Here is a 15856-nt window from a genome sequence, read left to right as displayed (position 1 = left end):
CTCGTAGAAAAGAAGGTTGCCGGTTCGTGTCCCGGTTAGGACCTTTCTGCGTGGAGTTTGCATGTTCTGCCCGTACAGTGTGGGTTCTCTCTGGGTTCTCCGGCACAGTCCAAAAATATGTTGAGGTTAATTGGTGATTCTAAATTGTCCGTAGGTGTGAATGTGAGTGTGCTTGGTTGTGTGTCTCTAATTGTGGCCCTCTATCACAGGGCTACACTTAGAGACAGACAACCAGGCACACTCACACTGGTGACCTGTCCAGGGTGTCCCCTGCCTTCGCCCTAAGTCAGCTGGGATAGGCTCCAGCCCCCCACGACCCTAGTGAGGATTAAGTGGTGTATAGATAATGGATGGGATGGATATTATTTGTTCTTTCCATTATGATTTTATGGAGTATTTTTACGTACTTGCTTCCTACTGGCCTACTTGGATGTCACACAGTTTTTATAATTTATCAACTGTAAACCTCACAATAGATTTGAAAATAGCAATTAGGATGTGATTATAGGATAGACGTGTAGCTTTAATTTGCATTAAAAATTGCAGTAACTGCTTCGAAATTACACCCATGTTTTTTTTAATTGTCCCTCCATTTTCCCACTTAGGCATTTTGATAATTCTCCTCTCCACTGGTTGCAATGTCGACTGTCCACCTCTAACCCCAGGACTGGACAGGCCTTCTGAATAATTTTATTGAGTATTTTGGTGTCATCCACCCGCAGGCCTTTACCCTGCAGTCCACATTAAAGAACACTGGTCACCAAGTAGTGGAGTCCAGACCTTGAGATACTTCTATTCAGATTCTGAACTTTTTTGACACAATGAATTAAAAAAAAAAAAAAAAAAGCAATTGGCCAATGTTTTTTAAAAGGCACAGCGAGGCCAGATCAGTACAGCCATCTGGGTCCGACTGCTACAGGGCTAAGACTCAGGCAGATGTAGCTTTTAATGATTGGAAAAAGATGACATTATCAAAAACTGGAAAAGCTGACAGTGAAAACTGAGTCTTCCAAAATGAATGGACAGAAAAGAGCACATTTATTCTTTCTGCAACAAGCTCTACAAGTGCCTAATTTGCTCAGAGTCTGCTGTAGTTGTCAAAAGTGGAAATATTAAATGCATTATGAAGCTAGACAGAGGGACTAGGAAGAAACTTAACCGCAGCAGCCTGAGGTGGGGACGCAGAAAATAAATGAGCTCAAAGCCCAGCATGAGCAATCTCCACAGGTTCTTCCTCATTTACTCACAGCACAACAACAAGTATACAAGTGTTTGCTGGGAATATGGAGGGTTTTAGGACGATATAAAAAAGAAAAATAGTGAATAGCGAATAGTTTTATTGGTTGAAAGAATTGTATTTACTTAGAAAGGAAGGGTTTATTGCACTTTGTTTTTCATCCATCATATTTCTTTTTTTGTGTGATATAGGCACTGAATTTTTACCTTCTAGAGTTTACGAATGATTTTGTACAAAGTTGGCACTGGCCACCATAGACTCTTAAAACATTTGCAGCATCTAAGGAGTGGAGCCTCTGCAGGAAGAAGCCCTTCCTTTAGAGAGTGGCAGAGTTTTAGTCCACTCATGTTTACTCTTGACTATTTGTACTCCTGTACCATCTCTCCCTTAATGGAAACAGAAGTAGGAGTCCTGGATCACCTGCTATCATTTTTCTGATGTTGAGCTTCAGATTGCTCAGTTTACACCAGTCTTCAAAACTGTCCACCACCCTCTGGTACTCCAATTTATTTCTCTTTAAGGCATTTACCTTTGCCAGGTAGAGCTGACTTAGAGCTTTCCTCATCTGTCCGACCAAACCATCTAAAAGCTGCTGATAGTAGCCATGGCATCTAAAGTATTTTCATGTATCTATGGGAAATTAACACTACATTCACAGAAGTTCTATTGAGTCCTCACTTAGAGCATTAGTTTGTCCAACTTTTTGTCCAGCAATCTCATATTGGCCATGATGATAAAATGGACATACGGTTTATATCTCCTCTTCTCCTTCTGTTGTCTGTTGACCCAGCTCTTTCTTCTCTTCACTACTCTGCTACAAAAACACTACCCTGCATTTCCTCGTCCAAATTTCTGCAGGAATGTCAAATATATATATATTTTTTTCCTTCCTGGTCACCATATTGGCCAGTTTCAGCATGGTCGGCTGGTTGAATGAAAGAAGTAATAACATGGTGGGAAAACAGAGGCGAAGACTTGCTACTATCATATTCAGGGATTTTCCAGATGACAGCTTAAAGAGTCACTGTAAAATTGCAAACCAGTTTATATGGCTAACAAATTAAACATCTAAAGGCAAACCAGAAGAACTGAGAGCATGGTCAGGTCACAAACCGGATTTACAAAAACCTCAGTGTGTCACTTTATGTTTTTGTTGAAATAATAATAAAAGAAATGAGCTCTAGGGACACTTTTAGAATGCACGTGTAATGCTTATATTTTGTCAAAAAATTCTACAAAGCATTTCTAACTGTATAAAAACAGTTATGGAAAGATTGATAACAGTATAAAGTCACAGAAGTCATTTAATTATATAGATTAGCACACATTTGTAGTGTGTTATAATAAAAGTGTTCACAGGCCAGTTTTAAAAACTGTTAATAAAAAGGTTCAAAATTCATGAGAATCACAGTGTTTCTTTTCTTTTCTTCTTTTTTTAAGCTAAAGAATTCTTAAATCAAAGTCCACCTCCTGGCTTCCTGCAAGCTTTCAGCCAAATGTTGTGGCCTTTTGCAGTGGACAGTGGAGTTTGGTCTGCTGTGATGGAGAGTGACATATTTAGAAATGAATAAAAACAACTTTTAGATTGTACTGACTATCATTCATTACCGGTAACAGAAGCTTCACAGGGGGAATTATAGTATAATTTGTATTATTGACAAATGCATTAACATGCACTTAAAAATGTCTATGTGTTAAAAAAAAAAAAAAAAAGATTTATACACTGCTTATGTATGCAAAATAAGGGCCTCACACACTCTCTCTCTCTGTGTGTGTGTGTGTGTGTGAGTGAGTGAGTGAAGCAAGAGACGTTTGTTTCTTGACTTTGTGAGTATGGTTCTACTACCTTGCAGAGGACAAGCACCTTAGGGGATGAACGGAGGAGAATGCCTAATTTTGTCACTCTGTCAAGTCTTAGGCCGCTTATATTCCTCTCAACAATCCCTCTCTTTCTAAACACCGCCTCACTTCGCCAGCAGGGACTGGCCATCGGCTTTCAAAGTCACTTTTCCTGCCGAGTCAACCTGCCTGTGTTTTGCATATGGGCCCTTGTGTGTCCTGCTACAAGCGTTGTGTCTCTCTCATTTTGCCTTAACTAATTTTCCTCATCTCTTAATTATGGCAATTTTGCATATTCATGTTTTGTTTTCCCTCAGAGACAGTTGGTGTTTGTCTTTTTGAGGACATTCATTGACATAATGCCTTCCCGAGGCTCTTTCCCAAAACCCAACCAGCACAACTAAGGGCCTTACCCAAACCGATGCCTAACCTAAAAACAGGCCTCAAAGAGCCCAGTGAGGATCCGCCAAATTGTCCTCGCGTCAGTGGCCTAAAACTCAAATTGGTCCTCATAGAGATAGTTGTACAGGTTTGAACTCACACACATACACCTTATGCTTCCCATGGTATCAATGGCAAGCAGATCCATCTGCTGTGAGAATAAAAACAATAAATATTTCAATATGTTCAAACTGGCTTTGATGCTGAAGTGTGGCTTTGAAGCCTCAATGTCACTGGCCTCTTAAGTTTTCATCAGCCCCGAGTAACACTTCAAGAAAGACTGAATAAATAAAGAAGAAATACCCTGAAATTTTTTTAGCTGTCTAACCTCTGTGAGAGGCAGGACTGTGGTGAGAAAGGTCAATAACCAATGATAAAAGACAGTAAGAGTAGGTGTCATTTGCATTACTGGCCTTAAAATTCACTGGGGTTACAAGTTGTTGGTGAACATTTACTGAGCAGCTGAGAAGACTGAAGGTAAAGATTGTACTGAAGATGCAGTCAGCAAAACTGACGCATAAAAATACACTTCAGCTGAAATTACAAAGTGACTTTTCTGGTTGTGTTTAAGTTTCAAGTTTGGTGAGTATGCACAAAAGTCAAACTTGCTTAAGAAGATTTAATGTACAAAGAAGAAAAAAACACTGTATAGTGTCTTGTTTCTGTCATGTAATATATTAAAAGTTTGCTTTTATGTATTTCAGTCTGGAGCAGGATCACCCAACAATGGCATTTATTTTTAGATGATATTTCAGCACACCGTTACTGTCCAATGAAAAGATTCAGTGTAAAGACAGGAAGGTCATTTGATTAAAATGTAAGACTAAGGGAAGACTAAATGTAAGAATGTAGAAATAGTTACACAATTAATGTGTTAGTTTATACTGTAACATATTTCCTATCTTTAATAGATGTGTTAAACTACATTAACTATATGCCTACAGCATATTGCATTTGCCACAATCGTAACATTCTTTATCCTAATCATTACATTTCTTTCAAATTTAGTCTGTTGTCTTCATTGGTACATATTGTAATTATCAGATTTTTGAATGATTTTTCATTAGAAAAGGGGGTTCTCGTCCAATTTCTCTTCTACTCCTTCCTATTCGAATTTGTTTATGAATGCTGATTATTAAAATACTATTTATTACTCACTTGTGATAATAAACATGCTGCAAATAAATAAAAGTAATGTAGCACTCAATGCATTTTACAGTAATTTCCATATCAAACTAATGTATATAATATACATGAGCACACACTCATTCAAAACATTAGTATGGAGAGATGAAAAATCACAGCTTATCTTTAGATAATGAAATATTACAGCTAGATTAGGGGTTAGATTTCTATTCAGTCAGCTGATGTGCTTTTGTGTCACCACACTGTTGGATAACTAATCATGGCCTAAAGAAAGAGAGATACAACAATATAAACCAGGACCGTTACACAGTTTGTTTGACTGTAAACATCCTTACGTGGAAGCTGCTGTTTGAGTATCATCATTTTTTTTTTCCCACATAATGCTGCGGTGGTCTCTTGACTTTCATCACAGGGATTTCAAAGAATGTAGGTGTTTCCCTGTTACTTGTTCAGTAAATCAAGTAAATATTTTGCAGTGGCAATAATACATTCATTAAAATCTGTGTTTAGTATGTTTTTTTTTGTTTGTTTTTTTTTTAAACAAATTTACTGAACCTTTAATACTCAGTCCAGAAATTCTGTTACAGAAATGAGAAAATTCTTTTCATAATCTTTATAAAGCTGATTTTAAAAAGAGAGCTGGAAGAAGCCAGGGGTGGCAGGTCACTCATGTAACCCGTTCTTGTTACGTTCCTGTGCAGCTAAATTGCATTCTAAACCATGTTTTGTGGAAAACATATTTTGTCCCAGATTTATTTATTTTTTAGTGAGGCGTCACAAACATGTTTGTCTGTTTGTTTGCATCTTTTCTTGACCATTTATTTACACTTAAGTCTAAGAATAATGGTTTCCCTTGGCACCCGAACCCTAGTCTCCTGCTTCAGCCTCCCACCCAGCCTCCGAATGTGGATGTTGTGGCTCTTTCAAACTGGAAGTGTTTCCAGCTGCACTGTAGTCTTTCGGGAGAAAATGTGTTTCTTTCAAACTCAAATGAGAGTGCAAGTTAGTAGTATAGGAAGGTAAATTTTTTGAGACAGGGTTGATTCTAACATGAGAAACTAGAGGTTATGAACCCAGTAATTATTTCATTGATGTGGTAGAATAATAATAATGTAATATTAAACTAAAACATTCAGAACCCTACAGTGTGACTGATCTTTTTTTTTTTTTTTTTTAGACTCCTACTCTTCTGATCAAAGCATCTCATTACTACAAATGATCAATGTTAAAATAAAGCAGGTGTGTGTGAGAAACAGAGAAGGAGAAGCAGTAAGAATAAAACAAGTACAAGATGGCGTGGAAGACTGAACAAAGACCGTAATTCCTCCACACATGCTCCTCTTCTTTTTCTCTCCATCTCTCTCTTTCCTTCTCTCTGCCATCCTCTCTGTGGAGGAGGTATATAAAACCAACTTCCCCCCACCAGCTTCAGATTAAACTCATTTAGTCAGTGTTGTTGCACATCAAACAACAAATATAACGCCAAAATAGAAATAAACTGCTGCTTGCCTTCGCTCTCCAAGACCCCATAGAGGGAGAAAATAAAGGGATGTAGGAGTGGGGGGTATATTTTGCCGTATCTCATTATTCAACCATTAGCTGTGTTCTTTCCAGGGAAATGCAGCGCTTAAAGAAAATATCCTCCCCAAAGTTGAGCTATAAATTAAATTAAGCCGTTGAATCAGCTCTGCGATTCTTGCAAAGGCGTTAAACACAAGCTGTAATTGTTTACGTCTTTAATTGTTTCTTAAATAAAATGCAATTATTTTAGGTAGGCTTATTCCACCTTGCAATTATGCTTCTCCCCACACCCCCATCCAAATCACTAGAGTGTACCGTGTATGAGGGACAAAAGCAAATAGGAAGAATTTTTTTTCAGATTGAAGGAAGCTGTACAGCAGCTGGTTGTGATGCTTTCTCATAACACTGTGATGAAGCAGAGGTTGGGATAACAGCAAAATTGATTTACAGGAAGAGCTTTTCTTCCTTTCTTCTTTTTTTTTTAAACATAAAAATCTGTGTGTGTGTGTGTGTGTGTGTGTGTGTGTGGGCAGCTCAGGGGAGAGCAGCTTTGTGATACATTTGAGTTTTCTGCATGGCAAAACAGCAGCAGTACAGTGTCTATTATGCGCTGGCTGTTAGTGACAGTGTTTCCTGAACCTCTGGACGGACTAATGGCATGTATCAGCTGCACCCGATGGGATGTGTGTCAGCGCGCACACACAGGAACAGACGCGCACACTCCTCTGTGTTTCTGTCTCTCTCATCCTCGCCGATTTGATGTTAGAATACTCCAGAGGCTCCCCTCATCCTCCTCCTCCTCCTCCCTCCACTTTCTCCCCCTCCTCCTCCCTCTCCCGGCCACTCCTTTCTCATCCAATCCCTCCACCCCTTGCCTCCTAGCCCCCTTTTCCCCTCCAATCACTCCTCTCTCTTTCCTCCAAGCACCTCCCCAGCTACTCTTGCCTCGCCTCCTGTCTCCTCCTCCTGCCTCCTCCTCCTCCTCCTCCTCCACACTGCTTTCCCTCCCATCTCCGGCATCCCTCGTCTCTCCCTCCCTCCCCACCCGTTCGCGTGCCTTGGCTTCTCCACCTCTTTTACAAAGTAAACAGAGGAGAGAAGAAGAGAAGCAGAAGCATCACGTTGCCTGTCTACCCACATTAGATTCCTCCACACATCCTCTCATACACACACACACACACGCACACACACACACACACACACACACACGGTCCGTCTGATGCTTCAGCTGCTCGCAGTGCGTTGGCAGCCGCAGTGGTGTGTGTAGCGCATGTATGAATGTGTGAGTGTGTGTGTGAGTGTGTGTGTGTGGTGGGCATCCCTCGTCTGCATCCACTGAAGTAGTAACTATCTGACTGCTCGTCGCTGCGCGCGCTGACAGAAGTAAAGAAGCCAGAAGGGAGGGGACAGACAGACAGAGAGGTTGAGAGGTGAGGAGAGTCAGAGCGGAGCGTCGCTAAACACAGCTCTAACTGAGTCTCTATGAATAAGGTGTCCCGTCTCCACATGCTGTGCTCTATGGCAAACTCCGGCTGTGTGCTACTGTCCGGTTCCGGGATGTTACCCCACTCTCTGCAGTGCCCCCCTGCTTTTCTCTATCTGCCCCAGGTAAGACAGCACCCAACACACTGGAACCAGCACCCACACCCCCTCTGAGCTCACAGCTTTACAAATCTTTTTTTTTTCTTCTTCCCCTTTTCATTTTCTTCCATGGGTGCCTGCTTCTCCTGATGTACTTTTACATTCTTTTCTTACTTTTGTTCCTTTTTCTCTGCGTTGTCTGGATTCTACAGCCCAGCTTACTTCTCGAACAATTTCTCTGTTTTCGTAGTGGTATCGATCTTTAATTAGAAAACACACACACACACACACGCGCACACACTGTACTGTACAAATAGGGAATGTTTTCGCACCTCTCTCCTTAAGTTGGAACTTCATGTTGTCATGCGCCTCTCTTTAGCGCACACGCATGCTGTGAGTGCGTCGAGCCGGTGCGCACATGGAGGCGCGCGCTGTGCGGCGGCGCTGTGTGTGTGTGTGTTCGGCGGGCAGCGGGACAGGGACAGATGTCGGCTCAGAGCTGAATTAGACAATAGGACCAAATGAGTGCTGTCTCGCTTCTTCAAGTGGCTGCATGCCTGTCATCTCCATGGCTGTGTTTCCATTCGCTGCGCCCTGTTTCTTCGGTTATTACTTTGGTTGCCTCGCTCTGTTTGTTTACCGTAAAAAAAAAAGTACTCAATTGACACCACATCGGTCAGCTGGCATGTTACGCGGCGGCACAGTCAATGCCTCTGTGTGTGTGTGTGTGTGTGTGTGTGTGTGTGTGTGTGTGTGTGTGTGTGTGTGTGCCTGGTTTTACTACTGGCACCATGTGCAGTGGCAGGCGGTCCCTTTTTCTCTGGACAGTTTGTTATTGCAGCCGTATAAAATATGATAAGACTGGAGAGAGCTGCCATATAATATATGAGCAGGCTGCAGTGAGCTAACCTGCCATGTCCAGACTCCAAATAGCCACCACACATCACCTTTACAGGGCGGCCCAGACCACCCGCCTGCTGCTGGCACCACACACACACACACACACACACACACACACATACACATACACACACATATACAGACTATGCACCAGCTGGGATTCACAAACACACACTCTGTTTCATGCGGCGACACAAACACCACGGGTCCTCAGGGAAGCAGTCTGTTAGTAGCTACTTCTATGTGTGTGTGTGTGTGTGTGTGTGTGTGTGTGTTCATTTATTTGTTTTCATTGCTTATGACGCACATGGGAAGACCGTATCGCATAAGGCAAACTTGTACAATTTTGTTTTTGTCTCCCATTTGGTTTAGATTGATTTTTTATCTGTAGAATAAAAGATGCTTGGTCCAGCAGTGCAGGGATGGACTCAGGGATGGACTCTCAGACTTACATTTCTGTACTGAAAGCTTCTCTTTGCGCTGTGGATTTTCTTCTGAAGCCCAGGAGTAACAGTGGACATCTACTGCACAAGCAGGATTGAGTTCACATGTGTCTGTCTTCTTATTTTGAAGAGTAAGATTTTATGTTTAATTTTATTTTATTTTTTTTGTGTTTCTGTGTATCCTCAGGGCAATTCAGCTTTTTGTTTCATTGTCAGCCAGATTTATAGTAAAAACCTTAAAATCCTGAGAGAGTGCAGCAGAGTACACAGCTACGGTTATGCAAAGCTTTTTACTCTGTGCCTATCCAGAATCAAACAGTTACACAGTGACACAATCACACCCACTACATTACACCTTACTCCTTTGAAAGGATAAGAGCAGAAATGCTTCATGGTTTCTGTCTTGTGTTTCATATATATATCTTAAAACATTTTTTTTAATGAACAGGACTTAACATTCAGAAACACCGTTCAGTTCTTTTGGACTTCACAAAACAATTTCACCATCATATCAGCATTTAACAGCGCTTTTGACTAGGTGGTGTGTGTGTGTGTGTATTGTTTTTGACTCGGACACGTTAAATCCTCATTAGAATCTCACCATTCATCTCCCTCTCCTCCCTTTTCCATCCATTTGAACGACAACATGGATCACAGCTAAGCATACCCCCACCCAATACATTCATCTCTTCCTTCCTTGTGTATTGGATTTCCATTCCCTCTCTTCTTCCATCCTCCCTTTGTCTCTTTCCCTCTCTCTCTCTCCTTTTTCCAAAGCGTCGCCGTGGAAAAAACAGTCCTCTTAAGTCAATACCATGTGCTAAATCTGCTTGTGCAAGCTCCTCTGCTCTCCCGGGGGAGGAAGAGGTTGGAGGGAGGAGGGAGGAATCTTTACCAAGACTCACCTAATAGTTAAACACTTCCTGTATACTGGTTGGGAGATGCTGAAGAATGTGAAGATATAAACCCCCTGTCTTTAGTCTGTGTTTCTCTCTTTTGTAGAGCGTATGTCGTTTTGTGTTTCTCTGCCTCATGTGGATATGATTTGTTTGTTAGAATGCGAGAGAAAATAGAGTGTGTACTGTTTTGCTTTGTTTCTACACACAAATGATATAATTTGATCATTTCCACAACATTCCTCAGTGGTGATATTTTCTTGTACACCTTTGTTGTCTCTTAATTATTGCAGAGCTGCAATTTTGCTATTTACCATTTAACCCCTGGTATCTTAGAAAAATGCCTCGGTTGCCTGTTATGTAATCTAATAAAAACTCCCCAAACAATTTGAGTACCATAAACAGTACCTACAGATTAAGAGGAAATAAAACATGGACATCGGAGGGAGAGAATGTTCTGAATGCTGAACAGCTCCCTCATACATGCTGTAGATTTGAAGAACAGAAAAGAAGTGTAGCTGTGAGGAGTAAAGTCCCAGTGTGTTTTAGTGATGAGAAAAGTGATTTATCTCCCCGTGGCATAATTATTTTAGATCACATCAAGAGTTGCATTTCTCTTCAACTGTGACACTATTAATAAACTATGTGCAGTGGTGTACTGGCCATCGGGCATACCCGGACAAATCCCAGTCGGTGGGTTGGTGGACCGTCAAAAAATCTATAAAGTTTTTACCGGCTCTGTCTGCCTCCTCACCGGCCCTCTCTGTGTGCCTTTGATTCGGGACGGGCATGAGATGTAATAAGCCGAACCCGAACCCAACCACCCGAGCAGGTCTATATACATATACCGTCCATCTAATGCACATGTGTTGAATCCAAGTATGGTTTGAGATTCCATTTCGCAAAATGAGATAATAAATTGTCTCTGTTATAAACTTGAAACAAGACAGAAGAAGATTGCTGCATATAGTAAAAATTCATGTAATTACATAGAAACGAGCCAGAGGCAAAGTAGTCTAATGTAAAACTGGCAAAATTACACTCGAAGTCAAAGGCAATCTGATCAAAGTTTGCATAAAATGTATGAATCTGAGGAGGCATCAAGAGCATCTTGCAATAAATGGCAGTTTTGATAACTTGGCTGGTACCAGTAAATTATGGAGGGCAAATATGTAATGTAACAACAATAGTGCAGACGGTACATTTTACACATAATCAAAAAAAAACAAAACAGACATATTAAGTAAAAATAGGTGAGAGAGAAAAGAAAAGAGGGAAAAAAAGGAGAAGAACATGAGAAGCAGCAGCTTGTTTCATTCTAGGTGTTCAAAAATCACAATCATCACCACTCTGTGGCTTTGGAAATTAATATTATTATAAATTTAGACAAATTATGATGTGTGTGTGTGTGTGTGTGTGTGTGTGTGTGTGTGTGTGTGTGTATTACATGATCGGAAAATACTATTTGTAAGTTTTCTAACAACTATTATTTATTTTCAGATTTCAGTGTTGCTGACTTGTTTAAAAAAGGAATGTCATATTTTAAAAATCACCAAAATGACCCCAATGTTGAGAGCCAGTTTACAAAACAGAATCATCAGTTACATGCCTTAAATTTGCCAAAAAAATAAGCTGTTTGCTCCTATCAAATTCTGTAAAAAACAAAAACCCCCCATCCTGTTGCTCCATGTTGCAACCGTGGAACCATTACCCGATTTAGCAACACCTGACCATAATGTCACAAAAATTCAGGGCCTTTTCGGCTGAACCAGGCTAATTAGCAGGATGTAGTTACACAGAGCAGTGAGGACACAAGGCTGGAAACAAATTAAAAATAAAATAATACAATGTTTATAGTGTGTAGAATCACAATTTATTTCCTGGTATTGGTAGCACTTGTGGGCACTTGTATGTTGTGTTGTTGTGTATGTTAATTATGTTAAAGGCTTGGTTTCAAGCAAGCGTTGACCTTTTTAGCATTTGAGAAAGTTATTCTGATAATAAGTTTGCAACTCTGTGCTCCGTATACACCCTCTGTGTTGATAGTGGATGTATGTGAAGATATGTCATGCCGATAAAAAGAGGTTTTTTCCTTTCTCTGGGTTTCACCGTCTTGCAGTCTGCCTCTCCCTTTTCCATCCTCTTCCTCCCTCCAATACGTCTTTCCTAAGCCTTGATAAGCCCATCTGCTCTGAGGCCAAGTTCACACCGAGCATGTTTTACATCTCTCAAAGTTATAGCTGAATTGCTAATGTCATTCTTTCACCTGTTTTAAGCACAGGCGCGCTTACACATACACATCTCCATCAGACACTGTGTTCTGCCTCTCATTAGCTTTTTCCACCCATGTACCAATTTATAAAACAAGAGCAATGTAATTGGATAGAGCAGAGGCCTTGGTTTTTTCTTCATCCTTCCATCTCTTCTACTGTCTTTTCTTGCTTGCTTCACATTCACTATTTTCTCATCTCTTTTGTGTTTTCCTTCTTTTTCCTTTTTCTCTTCTGACTTTATTCCCACACTGTTGGATAAGGAAATATATGTTTGACCTTGAAGTTGCTTCCTTACAAACAGCAGACGACTAATGATATGGCAGTTGGGATTACAGGGCCAAGTCTGCAATGAATTGAAATACACGTTATTGAAAGTTTCTTACTTTCTATTCAGATTGATTTATTTGTCCCATTGTTATTAAAAGCACACTACCAAAATCATAAATAGCTCACAGGTACCAGTAATCAACAATAAAATCACAAAAAGGTCACTCATTGAGATAATTAAATGAAAAAAAAAATCATAAAGAGAAAAATGTTTCTCTCTCTTTCTCTCCCTCTCTTTGCTGAGAGTTACAGTGACAGTCTCTGTGGAATTATTGGCTGCTACTGAAATATTTATGTCTCATAAATCCCCCATCGTTCAGTTGTTATTTATGATGGTTGAGTCTGATGAGGACGTCAAAAGGAGAGAAAAACAGTGCCATGACAACTCCCAGCCTCAGACCTCCACATCCACCACGGCCATATCTGACGCCATCTCCATCCATGCGACCTGTCCTCCCACCCTGTTCCCCCACATGGTACTCATAAAATCTGCGCTCTGTATAGATATTAACACAAATCAAGCATTAACATACTGATACTACTCCCACCCTCCACTCCCCCAACTAGGGATATTAATGATAAATCATGAATGGATTAATTGATTTTAATAATTAAACCGATCAAACATATATTAACCAATAATGTAGAACACAAAGGACATGCATGTCAGAAAACGTGTTGTCGTTTAGCTTTAGTACCTGGTTGTTCCACTAGGTGGAGCCTCTTACTGATTAGTGAGATGACAAAGTGCTCGCTCGTAATCTATTGTGTTGTGTTAGAATTTTGATTGCTGTGAATAGTTAAGGTGGTTTTGGGGGTTTCTGTGGAAGAGAACATGGGGGTGGGGGAGAGTTAGTGCGCAACAGGCCACCATGACAGAGAGGACCTTTGTAGCATTTAATGGCTCTCAGCCAGTGCAGCGTGAGTTTGTGCTGAGCTAAGCAACATCTAACAGCAGTGTAACACATTGGGCACGGAAAATGCTTATCAAATTTAAAATGTCTCTCGCAGGTTTTATGGTGCGAATCATTGAATAAAATAAAATTAAAATAAAAAGCATTGACATACTATATATAGTTCTAAGTACCTGGTGATCACTCTTTGTCTTCCTGAGATTTGTGGCTAAAAATGCTGAAATCTGCACATGGAAGACGTCAAATTTGTCTCCTGACAGACACATTTCTCCGACATGAAACCCAACTGACCAGCTCTTCTCTCACATGCCCTTTTTTCTTTCCTTGTCTTTGTACAGCTGAGTCCAACACTAAATTGTTATTTCAGAGGCCTTTAAGAAAATGTGTGGTATTATTCCCATATTTAACAGTTATTGGACTCACTGTGTTGGCCTGCTCTTCAGCCCAACTTGGAGTGGGGTTGTAAATGTTTTTGCTTTCCAACACCATGTCACACAAACTGGTCAACTTCAGATTTTTTTCACATTACAGGTTGAACACACTCTTTCCTTCTTTCTTTCTTTTTTGCATTCTATTGTAGTCTTTGCTTTTCTTGATATGGATATGTAATATATTTAATTTACCAATTTAATAAAACCTTACATTGTGGTTGCTGGCATTTGTTTTATTTATATTGACGAGTTACTGGAATACGGATGCAATATTGGCTTGAATAAAGGCTAGAAAAACTGTCTGTGAACAATAAAAAGAGATTGAGGAATAAAATTGGAAATTTAAGATGAAGAAAAATGCAGTAGAAACAACACGAAGGAGAGAGGTGAGGTGTGGTTTAGAGAGGGGGATGAAGGAGGGTCTCACAGTTAAACACACCCAAGGTTTCAGATATTGTGTTAGTTAAAGGTCTCTAAGCAGTGGGATGGCTGTACAGTTAAAGGTTATCCAGACAAGCCAGCTTGTTAGTGCAGCAGTGATATGACAGTGTATAGTAGAGCCCCGGGTCACAGGGTCAGAGGTCACAACCCTGAAGTGTCTGCGGAGATTCCTGCTGTCATTTGTTTAAGGTTACACATTTCTGTTTGAGTCCTGAGAGTTTTTTAACAGCAAGATGCAAGCGAGTAGGTAATTACCCCCAGTGTCCCCCCCCAGGTCCAGACAGCTGACAGGATGGGCAAGGGGATATCTGTCTGTTCATGTGCATCAATGTTTGTGTGTGAGTCCACTTGTTTGCATCTACATGGAAAAAAACAGAAAGCTATATGTGAGCACATCTACGTGTACAACCTTGTGAATATTAGCACCTGGTACCTTTTAGTTTACTGTTGTGATTAAAATGTTAATTAATTCACATATTAGTCATTTGTTTGTTTCAGTCATAGTTTGTTGTTAGTGATTAGAGTGTCAAAGACCTCACTCTGCTCCCACACAGACACATGCATGATAGATATTTACACACATGCACCGGCCTAATCAAGCATGTGTCTGTTCTTTCTCCTCCTCTCCTCTTAATTAGTGTTAATTACAGCCATTAACATGAGAACAAGGTGTAAATTGAATCATGAGAGGAAGACAAATATTGATGTTAATTGACAGAGCTGTTTTTAGGATACGAGAACCCCCCCCCCACCCCCCACCCCACCCTCCATCCAAATGCCTCCAATAGGTTCCCATTAACCCTGATTTGCATAGATTATTCAGTGACAATTATGAATTAAGATGATTGCTAACCACCCCTCATCACTTGCTGCTGCTGCTGCTGTGTGTGTGTGTGGGGGGGGTGAGGGTGTGATGAAGCAGGGAGGTGTGTGTCTGTCTGATCATGTGTGTGACATCTGATAAGCCCACTGGTCGTTGCCAGGCAGGTTTTGGGGAAGCGAATGTACAACTCAGCACTTTAGCCTCATGAAAAGGACATCAAATCCCTGACTCTGGAAACCCCCACAGACCAGCTCTTTGCAAGCCCATGAAGCTCATCTATTGATTTGAGTGCTCAGGCAAATGTAAAAGATCATCCATTGGAGTTATTGTTTATTGTTTTTGCATTTTTTTTGTTTTGTTTTTTCTTTTTGTACTTTATTGCCAGTGGTAACCAATATGTCAAAAAAAAACGTATTTTATTTGTGCGTAAATATTTGATTCTTGTAAATTAAATTATCATCAAATATTGGGAAAATATTATCAAAGTACATTTTGAGCTATTTCACTAAACATGCATCAAATGTTGACATAAAGTAAAGGGATCACCAACATAGTTTGATTTATTTTTGTCAGACTAGGGTTGCGACAAACAACCAATTAGTTGTGTAATCTAGATAATTCATTTTCCCCAAAGAAGCAATGT

Source organism: Stegastes partitus, unplaced genomic scaffold, assembly GCF_000690725.1.
Source record: "Stegastes partitus isolate 25-593 unplaced genomic scaffold, Stegastes_partitus-1.0.2 Scaffold187, whole genome shotgun sequence".
NCBI classification, from domain to species: Eukaryota; Metazoa; Chordata; class Actinopteri; family Pomacentridae; genus Stegastes; species Stegastes partitus.
This window is presented reverse-complemented; position numbering follows the sequence as displayed.